Source organism: Nycticebus coucang, chromosome 20, assembly GCF_027406575.1.
Source record: "Nycticebus coucang isolate mNycCou1 chromosome 20, mNycCou1.pri, whole genome shotgun sequence".
Classification (NCBI taxonomy): Eukaryota; Metazoa; Chordata; class Mammalia; order Primates; family Lorisidae; genus Nycticebus; species Nycticebus coucang.
In genome coordinates, this window is record NC_069799.1 from 1,694,422 (window position 1) to 1,708,213 (window position 13,792).

A 13,792-nucleotide genomic window follows, 5' to 3' on the forward strand; every position below is an offset into this window, starting at 1 on the left:
TTTAAAGTTGCTTATTCTGGGTCTGGCATGAGAGATCTCCCACTTTTTAATGACTACCTCTGCACACCTTGCTACTCCATGCAATCTTGGAACTTTAAAGAGCTTCCATGCACAAGGCTTGAAGAGGCCTAGCGCAGTAACTCACGTCTGTCAACTCAGCACTCTGGGAGGCTGAGGTGGGAGGATCCCTTGAGCTCAGGAGTTTGACACCAGCCTGAGCAAGAGTGAGACCCTGTTTCTACTAAAAAAAGAAAAACTAGCCAGGCATTGTCGTGGGTGCCTATAGTGCCAGCTACTCAGGGAGCTGAGGTAGGAATATCGCTTGAGCCCAGGAGTTTGACGTTGCTGTGAGCTGTGATGCCATGACACCCTATCCAAGGTGACAGAATGAGACTCTGTCTCAAAAAAACCCCACAAAACAAAAAAACAAAAGAACAAGAGGAAGATAGGTGTCACACCAGCTGTGAGCTCCCTTTTTTGAGAGTGCTAGTTGCTCATTTTCTAACAATTCCTTTAAAGCCTAGGGAGAAAATGTGGATCAAACATGTGTGGTTGACTCTTAGACATTTCAGTTTCTTAATAATATAAAAGATAGATAAAGGTCAGAGTTTTGACACTGAAAGAATGCCAAGTGTTTAACTAAATTTTTGACATCTACCATAAGTAATCTGCAGATCACTAGAATACTTAGTCTAATTTTAACCTCAACTTTTAGTTGAGTGGTTATTTGTGGATTATAAGTTAAAATTGTGGGAAAGAACTGCTTTTAGTTGATATTTTGGTGTCTTTGTTCCTTCTGTGGTGCAGGGAAGGAGTAGCTTTTAAGGGCTCACAAGGTGTGGGACAGCACGCACACTGGCACGTGTCCTCCTCCGTGCTCAGGAGGCCTGCAAGGTAGGGATTGTTTTTATAGAGAAAACCCCAGACGAGAAAGATTAAGTGCTTGTGGGGGCAAGCCACAAAGCTGGGATTTACTACACTTATCTGTTCTTCCAGAGCACCAGTTCTACTGTGCAGGAAGTGTGGGGGCTTCCTGGGTCAGGCATATCTCCCTTAATCTCACTTAGGGATGAGGCATTGGACTGGGTTTTGCACAGCAGCATGTTATAAAGTTTGCTAAGACTGCCCCTTTTCATTATCTTCTATGATCTCCACGTCAGCTGCTGAAGGTGTGGGTCCTCCCAGCTTGGCTTTGTGGCTTCTGAGACTGAGGACTTAAGCAGCTGGGTGGTATCTGGAGGCGGGTACCGTGCTCCTTTTGGAAGACGAGTTGTGAGTGCAGTTTTCTTTCTTTCTTTCTTTCTTTTTTTTTTTGAGACAGAGTCTCAGTTTGTTGCCTCAGTGGAGTGCCGTGGTGACACAACTCACAGCAACCTCTAACTCTTGGGCTCAAGCGATTCTCTTGCCTCAGCCTCCCAAGTAGCTGGGACTACAGGCACCCACCACAGTGCTTGGCTATTTTTTTAGAAACAAGGGTCTCGTTTTTGCTCCGGCTGGTCTCAAACCTCTGAGCTCAAGCAATCCACCCGCCTGGGCCTCCCAGAGTGCTGGGATTAGAGGTGTGAGCCACCACCTTCGCCCGGAAGTGCAGTCTTCTGACACCCAGCCCAGGCCTCCAGTGGCTCCTCTTTTTCCCGTAGGGGATGATTCTTTACCTGAGATGGACAGCCTCTGAGAGATGGCAGTGTCTAGAGAAGGGTAATAGAGGTCTCTCCTTCATGGGAATCTCACCCTGAGAGTCGGGAGAAGGCCTTTTTGCCTACCTTTTCTTCCTAAACCCCACCCTTCATTTCCATTCAAAAATTACATCACCCTAGAGGCAGTTTTTGAAGCTTAAATCTAAAAACTTGAACCTATTAGGTGGTTTGTTTTTCATTCTGAACTTATAATAATTTCTCTTAAGTAATGCCAGAATAAGAGAAATAAATTTTATTCTTCAAAAAGAAAGAAAATGGCAGCTTTGCTGCGCGAACTCCATTAAGTCTTTCAGCTTTACTTTTGCTGCTTTCCAAGGGGGATGCAGAATTTAGCATCACGTGGTGTTGTGCTGGGAACAGTGATGCCCACCTTCTTGCCGGTGAGTTCCTCATTTTTTCTCTTTTAGATTGATGAAGGGCTGCTTGGATTTTGATTTTCCTCAAGATACTAATTATATGTTTCAAAATGATGTGCTCTGTTAAATATCACTTGCACATATACCCTTGGAAAGAGAACTGAAGTCAGAGAGTTGCTTCAAGGTACAGAATATTGTTTTGGGAAATCTTTTTTTTTTTTGGAAATAAATCTTGAGAGTTGGTTCATTTACCACCAGGACATACTTAGTCAGTGTATATAAACAAAAGAAGTCACAGTGTGCCTGGACATTATTTGTCCCAGATGGAGTTTCAGCTTGGCTCCTGATGCTGCACTGATGTCATGGTGCATAAACTGACCCTGGATTAGACATGTGGAGCCAGCTGTGTGCCTGTATGCGCTGAGAGCCTGTGGCAGTGGGTGAGGTCGGCTGGAAAATCTTTGTCACATTTTTCCTTGCCTCTCTGTAGAGACTAGTGTCAGTCCTGAATTTGACTTGGAGCAGGATGAGGGAAGAATTGGAATAATCTGTTCATTTGTACAAGTCAAGGCTGTAGTTCTTCCTAGACCAGAGTGTAAGTGTGCCTGGCTTTCCAGCAGTGGCTTAACAAAAAAGCTCTAGTACTAAAATCTAGAAAGAAAAATCTTAAAAGCATTGTATCTTTGAAGATCATTTTTAGTCTGTTTGCCTTGAAATCTTAAATCTGGATAGTTTCTTTTAGCTTTCTAATGGTCTTAAGTATCCAGCTGTACAATTCTGTTTGTCTGGATTATGTGGTGGGCAACCTCTCAAACTAGTTGCTGAAAAGTGTATAAAAAGGCAAATGCCTGAGGCTCTTTAGTGAATCTGACAGAGTCTCATTCTTGCTGAGCTCTCTGAGAGGATGGCCCGCAGGTCAGAGAACTGTGTGAGAAGGGACTGTCCTAGACTCCTGAGCGCTCAGTGGGAATTCTCCAGACGGTGTGGTGTTCCTTGACTACTTTTAATTGCTGGCTTTTGCTGTGATAATCTTAATTAGAAGCATTTCCAAGTAATTTGAAGGATTTTTTACACATAAAGGACTTAGATTTCAGATCTTCTGTGAATGAATTCCAAAGTCACTCTTGTTGCTGGGATCCCCAGAAGCTAGACAGACACTGGAATCTGAATGGTTTGGGAGGTGAGCATTAAAGAGAGCTAGGATGTTTGCCAAACAAAATCTGGTCAGAGGTGAGAATCAGCTGGTTTTAGATTTTATCGAGAACATGAAACATGGAAGATTTTGTTTAAAAACAAATTTTTTTTTTTTTTTTTTTTGAGACTATCATCTTACTTGAGAGACTTTTGTCACTGGTTGGAGTTAGTGTTGGTAAGAGTTATTTATTGAGCTTCTGTTAGGAGTAGGGCCTTATACCAGGACTGCATTAGGGCTGCTCTGTTCCTCAGAGCACATGTAAGAGGTAGGTATTTTTGTCTTTTTCACAGATGACCTACCTGGCAGAGCTGAAACTCAGCTTCTGTCTGTCTGTCTAACTTGCTCTTCTCATCTTGGGTTTCCTAGTTGACTTTTAAACGATTAGCTCAAAGATGAATTGAAACTAAAAGGAGATTAACAAAGAGCGACTTTACTCAGTATGTAATGTTACACAGAAGCCACCTTTGGCCTCTAAGTTTACTTCAACATATAGTATGGCAGGAAAAAGAAACTTAAACATATAGAAGAAATATGTGTTACTATATGGTGTACTTATTTTTTAAAATCTTAGCAGTCCCTAAGATTCGTTTTTTTAAATTTAAAGATTGAATTGTTTTTTTTTTTTTTTTTATTTGAGACAGAGTCTCACTTTGTCACCCTCCATAGAGTGCTGTGGTGTCACAGCTCACAGCAACCTCAAACTCTTGGGCTTAAGCAATTCTTTTGCCTCAGCCTCCCAAGTAGCTGAGACTATAGGCACCCACCACAATGCCCGGCTAGGTGTTTTTTTTGGTAATTTGGAGTCTTTTTTAAAAAAAATTTCTTTTTAGGCACAAGTTTATTTTGGAATTCAGATAAGAAGTAACACCTATAGACAGTCATTGTATTAGAGTAACTAGTTATTTCACTTGCAAAATTACAAATATTTATTCTGTAAGACAGTTACCTTTTTAAGATCAATCTTAGTATTGCCCTGTGCATAGATAGAAAATGTTTAACCGGGGGTGTCCAACCTGTGGCCTGTGGCCCTCTTGTAGATTTTTTGAGGACTGTTTTGAAAAATATGCGCAGACTTTTTTTTTTTTTCTTACCAGTTTTCATTAGTGTTTGTGTATTTAATGTATGGCCCAAGACAACTCTTACTCTTCCAATGTGTGGCAGAAGAAAAAAAAGGTTGGACATCTCTGAGACAGATTAAGATAAAAGAAGCCAACTATACTTTTCTCAGTTGGAACTATTCCAAAAGCATTATAAGGTCCAATGTTATAAATCAGATCAGAGGAGGCCGACTTCAGTTTAGTGCCTGAAGTATACTTATATTTCACAAAGTAAAACCTTTATTCTACTGAAGAGGTCCTCTAAATTGGTTGTTATTCTGCTCCGATTTCCTGAATCTCCCTAGGAGGGAAGGTAAACAAAGAAACAAACAGTATTACTCCCAATTTTCTACATTTTAGTAGCAATCAACTTCATTAGGTCTTTATGTAACTTAGAAGTTCATCTTTTTCCATTTTTTCCCCCACTGTTCTTGCAATTATTGTTTGTTTTTTTGGTATTATTAAATCATAGCTGTGTACATTAATGCACCATACACTGGTTATATATCTTGCAATTATTGTAATAGAGCTCCAATTTCTTTTCCTGAGGAAGTGCGCACTTTTCTGATATCACAGCCACTTACGTGAGATGGAGGAATGGGTTTCCTTTAGGGGACAGTGCTCTCCTTGGTACTCTGCAAATCGCATCAGTGCTCTAGAATCCATGATAATGAAGTCTTGATTGGGTTTCAGTGGTCCTGAGCTATCTGTTTCTTTAACTAAATCTTTCCTATTTTCACTATAAGTAAGCCAAGGTTTTTATCTTCTGTTGAAATCTTCAACCTTAAATCCAATTTTGTTATGTCATCCTGCAGTTTGAATATTGAGGCCAAAAGAGTCATTGGCTTTGGTGAAAAGCCTTCAGCATTTTTGCAAACTTTAATTTCTTTTGAACTTACACTAGCAGGGGAACCTATATAAGGAGCTACATCAGTATCATAGGTGAGGTCAATCAAATGATTTACATGGTTACCAACAAGAATTTTTTGCAGTTCCATCCAAATCCTCTCTCCCCATACTCCAGCCAGGCCTTTTGCATTTTCTGCAACCCCTTGGTGTCAGGATTGTGGACACATGGTCACCAGGTCTGTCTTCAATTTTTCCATAAAACCTAAATGTCTTAAAATTCTTAGATTCTTGTATTCTCTGTTGAGCATGTCCAACAAATCTAACTTTCTTATTTTTTAAAACTTCATAATCATCAAAATAAGGTACCATCAACCTAAAAACAGGAGGTACCATCAACCTAAAAACATTGAATTCAGCACCCTCTATCAGATTAAAACTTCATAATCATCAAAATAGTCAAGTAAGGTACCATCAACCTAAAAACATTGAATTCATAGTGTATTCAGCACCCTCTATCAGTCAGTTGTCAATTCTACCTCAGCATGTCTTCCCTCAATGGGGACATCAGTCTGTACTGTTGCAATTTTAGAATTTTCTTCATGAAGTCTGGTTGTTCCATGCTTTTCTCCCTTGGATTCCCGGCTGACTGAATCATCTCCTTCAACTGAGTGGAGGCAAAATCCACACCACGAGTCTTCAGCCCATGTAATAAATCCCCCACTGCTCCTCCTGTTATTCTTAATCCACAGGTATTGTTAGTAGATACAACTTTAGAAGGCATGGCCACGGCATCTGCAGCTCAGCTGGGCCTGTGCCCAGGCGCAGGCACCTGTGTGTCTGCAGGGCCACCAGCCCTGCCCTCCCCTCACCCCAGCTCTCCCCTTGCCCTTGTCCTTCCCTGCCTGGCCCTCAGCCCAGCTCTCCCCTTGTCATAGTACTGCCCTCCCCTGGCCCTGCCTCCCTCCCCTAGCCTTGCCCTCACCTCTGCCCTGACTCCCCCTGCCCTGTCTTCCCCCTGCATTGCCCTCCCCAGCCCTCCCCTCCCCTTGCCCTCACCTCACTCCAGACCTCCCCTGCCCTCACCTCACCCCAGACCTGCCTCTGCCCTCACCTCACCCCAGAGCTCCCCCTCCCTTCTCCTTACCCCAGACCTCCCCCTGCCCTCACCTCTCCCCAGACCTACCCCTGCCCCCACCTCACCCCAGCCCTCCCCCTGCCCTCATCTCACCCCAGACCTCCCCCTGCCTTCTCCTCACCCCAGACCTCCCCAGCCCTCACCTCACCCCAGACCTCCCCCTGCCTTCTCCTCACCCCAGACCTCCCCAGCCCTCACCTCACCCCAGACCTCCCTCTGCCCTCACCTCACCCCAGACCTCCCCTGCCCTCACCTCACTCCAGCCCTCCCCCTGCCCTCTCCTCACCCCAGACCTCCCCCTGCCCTCTCCTCACCCCAGACCTCCCCCTGCCCTCACCTCACCCCAGACCTCCCCCTGCCCTCTCCTCACCCCAGACCTCCCCTGCCCTCACCTCACCCCAGACCTCCCTCTGCCCTCACCTCACCCCAGACCTCCCCTGCCCTCACCTCACCCCAGACCTCCCCTGCCCTCACCTCACCCTAGACCTCCCTCTGCCCTCACCTCACCCCAGACCTCCCCTGCCCTCACCTCACCCCAGACCTCCCTCTGCCCTCACCTTACCCCAGACCTCCCCTGCCCTCACCTCACCCCAGACCTCCCTCTGCCCTCACCTTACCCCAGACCTCCCCTGCCCTCACCTCACCCCAGACCTCCCTCTGCCCTCACCTCACCCCAGACGTCCTCCTGCCTTCTCCTCACCCCAGACCTCCCCCTGCCCTCACCTCACTCCAGCCCTCCCCCTGCCCTCTCCTCACCCCAGACCTCCCCCTGCCCTCACCTCACCCCAGACCTCCCTCTGCCCTCACCTCACCCCAGACGTCCTCCTGCCTTCTCCTCACCCCAGACGTCCTCCTGCCTTCTCCTCACCCCAGACCTCCTCTGCCCTCACCTCACCCCAGACCTCCCCTGCCCTCACCTCCCCTGCCCTCACCTCACTCCAGACCTCCCTCTGCCCTCACCTCACCCCAAACCTCCCCCTGCCTTCTCCTCATCGCAGCCCTCCCCCTGCCCTCATCTCACCCCAGCCCTCCTCCTGCCTTCACCCTGCCCTCCTCTGCCACCACACCTGCTTCTCCCCGTATGGGCAGACTTGCGTGAGGTGGCAGCAGCTGTCAGGTATCCCCCACGCATTTCCAGAAGGACCCTTCCTTGCTTGGAGAGCAGGCCTGGATGGGGGCACTTTCCTCAGGAGCAAGGGCCCCTTACCCAGGTCTCATGGAGAGGAGGTACTGACTCAAGTTTCTTCCCACCTCTGCCTCAACTTAGAACAACCATTCAAGGACTCTGGCCCTGAAATGATGTGACCCACCCTTACCCCCCATTCCCCTATCCCTCCACTCTCCATACCCTGAACATTCCAGGTGTTGGCAAAAAGGGTTAGTAAGAAAGGCCCTCAGGGATGGCCACAAGGGTGAAAAGGCAATGGCCACGACCTCCAGACCTCCACATTGAGAGACCTCTGGCCACACTCTGCTCCACCTTCCCCTAGGACAGCTGGAGGGCCACTGAGCCACCTGGGGGTGGGGCGGGGATGGGGTGCAGGTAGGCCACACCGACTAACTCTAACCCACTGCTGTCCCCCCCCCTCCAACTTGGTGTCTGGAGTCTTTTTTTAAAAGACATTCTTGTGTATGTATAATGTGATAAAAGGCGAATTATTGATATATCAAGATATAAAAAAATAAAGTAGTTTGAAATGGAATTATTTAGGAATTAAAGTAGACATTTTAGGGACATGATTAACTTTTTTTCTGAGACTTGTAATTATGTTTTTTCCAGTCATCTGCTAGTATTCTTCGCCTGTGGTCAGCAAACCAATGAAAAGTTATATAGATGGACAGAGAGAATCCACTGCAGCTGTCTGGCAGTGAGGTGGCAGGGAGGAGTGATAGGACGGCTGCTCAGTGCTTTCAGAATTAGCTTTTTAGAGTAAAACCCAACAAACCAAAAAGGAGATGGTAAAGGATAGGAGCACTCCAGAAGGAGGTGCACACAAGTAAGACACAGTGAGAGCGGTGGGGAGATGGGAGTGGTGGAAGTGCACTTAGATAGCAGAGCACCAGGAAGCCAGAAGGTACAAGAGCTCCTGGCTGGGAGACCCACGCACATTGCTGTATCTAGCAACTCTGGTTTTGGTAGAGAGGTTGAACAGACTGTGTAGCAGCAAATCCTGAGATCTCTATAACCTCATTTAAAGGTTAAACGCTTAGTCATTTTTTTTTTTTTTTTTGTAAAGACAGAGTCTCACTGTACCGCCCTCCGGTAGAGTGCCATGACATCACACGGCTCACAGCAACCTCTAACTCTTGGGCTTACACGATTCTCCTGCCTCAGCCTCTCGAGCAGCTGGGACTACAGGCGCCTGCCACAACGCCCGGCTAACGCTTAGTCATTTTTGAAAGTTCTTATGTAGAACAACATAAAATTTGATTTATGTCACAGATGGGTGTTTCATTAACATCTTTACTGACCTAGGGTCCCCCCCCTCAGTCTGAGTTCCTTGCTGTTATCAGAGTTACCTACTAATGTTGCTTTCCTGCTGGGAGTTCCTTGTGGTCATAGGATCAAGTCCAGACCCTTAAGTGGGGCAAAAAAGGGCCTTCTGAAGTGGCCTTGGCATTCCTTACCTTATCTCTGCAGCCTCATCTTTATCCCCTGGGACATGCCTACTTCATTATCACTACATTGAAATTTTAACTGCTTCTTAAACACGCCCGTTGCACCCTGGGGCCCCTGTGGTCACCTGGGGTGGGGGCTCACTGGGACCTCTGTGGTCTCCTGGAGTGGGGGTGCACTGGGGCCTCTGTGGTCACCAGGGGTGGGAGGTACACTGGGACCTCTGTGGTCACCAGGGGTGGGGGGTACACTGGGGCCTCTGTGGTCTCCTGGAGTGGGGGTGCACTAGGACCTCTGTGGTCACCAGGGGTGGGGGTACACTGGGGCCTTGGTGGTCTCCTGGAGTGGAGATACACTGGGGCCTCTGTGGTCTCCTGGAGTGGGGGTGCACTGGGACCTCTGTGGTCAGCAGAGGTGGGTACACTGGGGCCTCGGGGTACACTGGGGCCTCGGTGGTTTCCTGGGGTGGGGAGTGCACTGAGGCCTCTGTGGTCTCCTGGGGTGGGAGGTGCACCGGGACCTCCGCGGTCACCAGGAGTGGGGGGTGCACTGGGGTCTCAGTGGTCTCCTGGGGTGGGGATGTGTTTGCTCTTCCGCTTGTCCTCTCCTGCTCCTCCCTTTAAATCTCACTCTCAACTATAATTTCCTGATCTCTAGATGGATTCTTCAGTTTCCGTAGTGCTTAGTAGCAAATACTCACATGTTATTACAGTTAATTGTATCTGTTTACTCTGGCGCCAACATTATATGGTGGGTAGGATTTCATCTTGCTCATCATAGAATATCAGTACTTAATAAAGTGCTGGCACATAGTAAATACTCAACAATGTTTGTTGAATTGAATAACCAAGATTATAACAATTGCCTTAAGTATCAATTTAAAAAAGGGTCATATAATCAATGCAAAGTCAAGTCCTCAATAAGTGGTGATATTAAAGTTAATTCTAGAGTATTTAAAGATACAATATTGAGATCTGATTTTCTGTCGTGATGATGGGAACATTCTTCATGGTCACATCATTGCTTTGATTATATCTTAGGGGGAAGAACAATGGTAAGTGAATGACATGACTAGCATTGAAATGGGCTTTAAAAATAGAAGAATATTGAGAATATAGGCAGTTAAATGTGTTTGTTTAGGGTCAGTGCACAGCTTTTATTTATTTATTTATTTTTTATAGAGGCAGGGTCTCACACTGTTGCCCAGGGTGGAAAGCAGTGGTGAGATCATAGCTCACTGTAACCTTGAACTCTTGTGTTCATGTGATCCTCTTGTTTCAGTCTGAATAGTTAGGACTGCAGGCATGGACCATCACACCCAGCTAATTTTTAAATGCTTTTGTAGAGACGGGGTCTTGTTATATTGCCCAGGCAGATCTCAAACTCCTCACCTCAGGTGATCCTCCCATCTTGGGCTCCCCAAATGCTGGGATTATAGGCATGAGTCACCTTGCCCAGCCTCAAAGCGTAGTTTACCAGAGATGTGTGACATTAATTGGCACATGGGGGGGGGGGGAATCAAAACCAGACGTGAAGGTGTAGTTGGATCAATGGAGTGAACGTGCTAGATTCAGTGTGCAGATTGTGTGCACAACATGTGGGAGGTTGGGTCGATTAGGCCAATTAGGCCTGAGCTGCTGAGGACCCATTTGAGTGGCAGATCCTGGCCTAGGGTCATAGGTGTGTGGATGGGGTTGATGGGAGAGAATTGTACTTCACCTGATGGTGTCTTTAACAAGTACTAGCCCTGAAATAGTGATGGCAGGAACCAAATTTTGTTTCCAGTGAACTTTCAACTAAAGGAAGATGAATTATATTTTTGATACTCAGTATTCTCTGAAAAATGTAGTTAATAAAAGAAAATGATTTAAATAAACATGGTGCTTCAAATGCACAAGGGTATTTGCTAAGAAGTTAAAAACATAGCAAGTATATATATCCTTTCTTTTACCCTTTTTTTTTTTTGATCAGCATAATTTAAGTGCGCCATGATAGTTTAACCATAGGTTCAAGTGTGCCTTGAGATAAAAAAAATTACTTTAGAGTAAGGTGTTTATGGAGAGATTAAGAGACTAATCTAGTTTGGGATATTTATATTATGCATTTTTTTCCTTTTAAATTATGCTATATTTATATTTACAGTAATCAGCAGCTCTTTAATAGAATCTCTTTATTCAAGGCAATGTAGTATTAGAGGGAGTAAAAATGTACACCTTCATGTAAGTTGCCATTGAATGTTCGGTATAACTCTTATCACTATCTATACATACTTTATTTTTGTTTCCGTCATTTCCCTTACTCCTCTCTCTCCACCCTATGTAAGTTCTATTTGTCAGCCTCAGGTAGGCAGAACTTTGTATTGTTAGGCAGGAGTGTCCGACCTTTTTTTTTTTTTCTCCCCTGCTCACACTGGAGGAAGAAGAGTTGTCTTGGACCATACATCAAATACACCAACACTAATGAAAGCTGATTAGCAAAAATGGTCCATGCATACTTTTCATGATATCTGACACCACAGATAAGCAGGCTGGACACCTGGCTTGAGGCTTTGTCCTTGCTGTGTAGAGGAATACCCTGACTCACCATGGGCACTCATTGATATTTGCTTTAAGACGGAGGTATAGTAGGAATTTCTCTAAGGGCATTTATTTCATGAAATGCACTTGTTAAACTCTTCTGTACGTAGTTTTTGCAGGCATAAGATGGTGTGACTTCAATGCATAAAACTGTTCCCCTTCCTTAGTTCATCAGATTGTCCTTTCCTTGGTTACCTGTTAACCATTTCAGTGTTTTTTGTTGTGGACAGAGCACAGGCGCTTCTGATGCATCGTCCCAGGTGTCAGCTCCTATCAGGCCATGAGAAATGGCATCTGCCGATGGTGAGAGTAGAGTGCTTGGCTCATTGGTTTGTTTTAGGGGTCTAGGTAAATTAGAAGATTTGACCAGGACCCAATGAGAAATAATCCTGCCCAATTTGTTGTTAATTGAGGAACTCCCTGCCACCTAACTGCCATGCACTGATGAGGGGTGGGAGGTTCTGCTTCAGGAAGTGAGCACAGATGCCCTGGAAGAGAACTTGACCCCTGTCTTTGAGGATGTGCCTTTGACCCAGTTAACTACATTCTCTCATTTTAGTAGTTTTCAAAGTATCTCCATAGTGATACTCTCCGTGGAGTCCAGGTCTGTTTGGCGGGAGTGGGGTTGTGAGAGTGGAGAAATCAGAAAGAGCTGGGTTCAGGGCGTGCTCAGTCACTTGGTAGTTTTGTGACTTTGGACAAGTCACTGTCTTTTTTGAGTCTCAGTTTTACCATCTCTAAAATCTAGTTAATAATACTACCTGGCAGACTGTATGGGTTCAGGGAATAGTAGCTACTTTTATAAAAACTGTAGAAAAGGGCAGTGCTTGTGGCTCAGAGAGTAGGGCGCTGGCCCCATATACTGAGATGGTGGGTTCAAACCCAGCCAAACTGCAACAGAAAAATAGCCAGGCGTTGTGGCGGGCACCTGTAGTCCCAGCTACTTGGGAGAGGCTGAGGCAAGAGAATCACTTAAGCCCAAGAGCTGGAGGTTGCTGTGAGCTGTGACGCCATAGCACTGTACCAAGGGTGACAAAGTGAAACTCTATTTCTAAAAAAAAAACTGTAGAAAAAGCACCTGGAAAAAGGAGTTGATAAAGTGAGTCATGCTGTATTAAGTCAGTCTGTCAAGGATGATAGTTTTTAAGTATTAAAAATTTGGAATGTTGGCGTATTCTTGCTCTTTATTTTAAATAGAGTTCTAAAGTGCAGGAAGAAACAAAATAAGACTGTTCACCCTACTGCTTGTATTAACAAGGACAAGCTCTGGCTACCCTGTGTGTCCTTGTGCTTTGATCTGGTGTTGGTTTGAATCTCCCTGGACACTGCCTGGTATTGTGTGTTCTTCTCCAGCCGCCTTTGGGTTCCGGCTTGTGATGAGCAGGATGAAGGCAGTCGGTCCTTAGCATCATTTTCCAGTACCTTTCTCGTTCACATGCTCATATTTTTGATCACAGGATGTTTTCTGTGTGTATATTATTGCCACAGAGATAATTCTTGATCCTTTGCGGCTCATTACTTCTCTTTTCCTGATTTGGAGAAAAGACAGGAGACTCAGAAAACAAATACAGTAGAACCTCTGTAAGTTGACCATCCAGAGAGGCCTGTAACAAACTGGTCAACACACGGAGGTGGCCAACATAAGGAACTAGGCCTCCTGGACTGACACGTACATGTGGTGCATGTCCAGTCTAGGAAGAATAGGTGAACTTGAAGTGGTCAACTATGGAAATTCTACTGCATTGCTGACTTTACGTGGCACAGAGACTGGGGTCTCAAAGGTGTGCGTGTATGGACACTTGGCCTGGGAGGAGCTGGGCATTTGGGAACTTGGTAATGGTGTGTATGTGTGTGTGTGTGCAAAAAATAGTAGCATCAGGGATAGGTGGTACCACTCTTGTCACATAATCAGAGGTCACTTTTGAAAGTTATTAGATATTCCTGGATGGAATCTTTATTAACAGGGAACTCTTTTGTAGCTTTTAGGTTGTATCATTTTTCCTTCTAAAGATCCCCATTGGATAATCGTGAATGTTGGTTCCTGGAAGTGTTCATTTATATGTGAAACAGCTAAGAGTAAGACAAGCTTCACAAGGTGTGGCAGGTGGGAAATGCTTCAGAAGTAAAAGGGGATCCTTTCTCCCAGCAGGTTTGTTATCTTGATTGTCTGGGTACTGGATTTACCTTTTACAATGGCTGCAAATGTGATATTTCATCTTTGGTTGGTCAGTGCTGTTCTCCTAGTAGAAGCTCTTTGGATGGGCTAATAC

General features: G+C 45.4%; 1 protein-coding gene and 1 pseudogene across 3 annotated transcripts in view; one reads left to right on the forward strand and one right to left on the reverse strand.

Annotated features, from left to right (window-relative positions):
• Nucleotides 1–13,792, forward strand: part of FNDC3B (fibronectin type III domain containing 3B) — a 369,147-nt gene that overhangs the window by 84,369 nt on the left and 270,986 nt on the right. The window lies entirely within an intron of this gene.
• LOC128572770 (CCA tRNA nucleotidyltransferase 1, mitochondrial-like) lies at nucleotides 4,721–6,051 on the reverse strand (annotated as a pseudogene).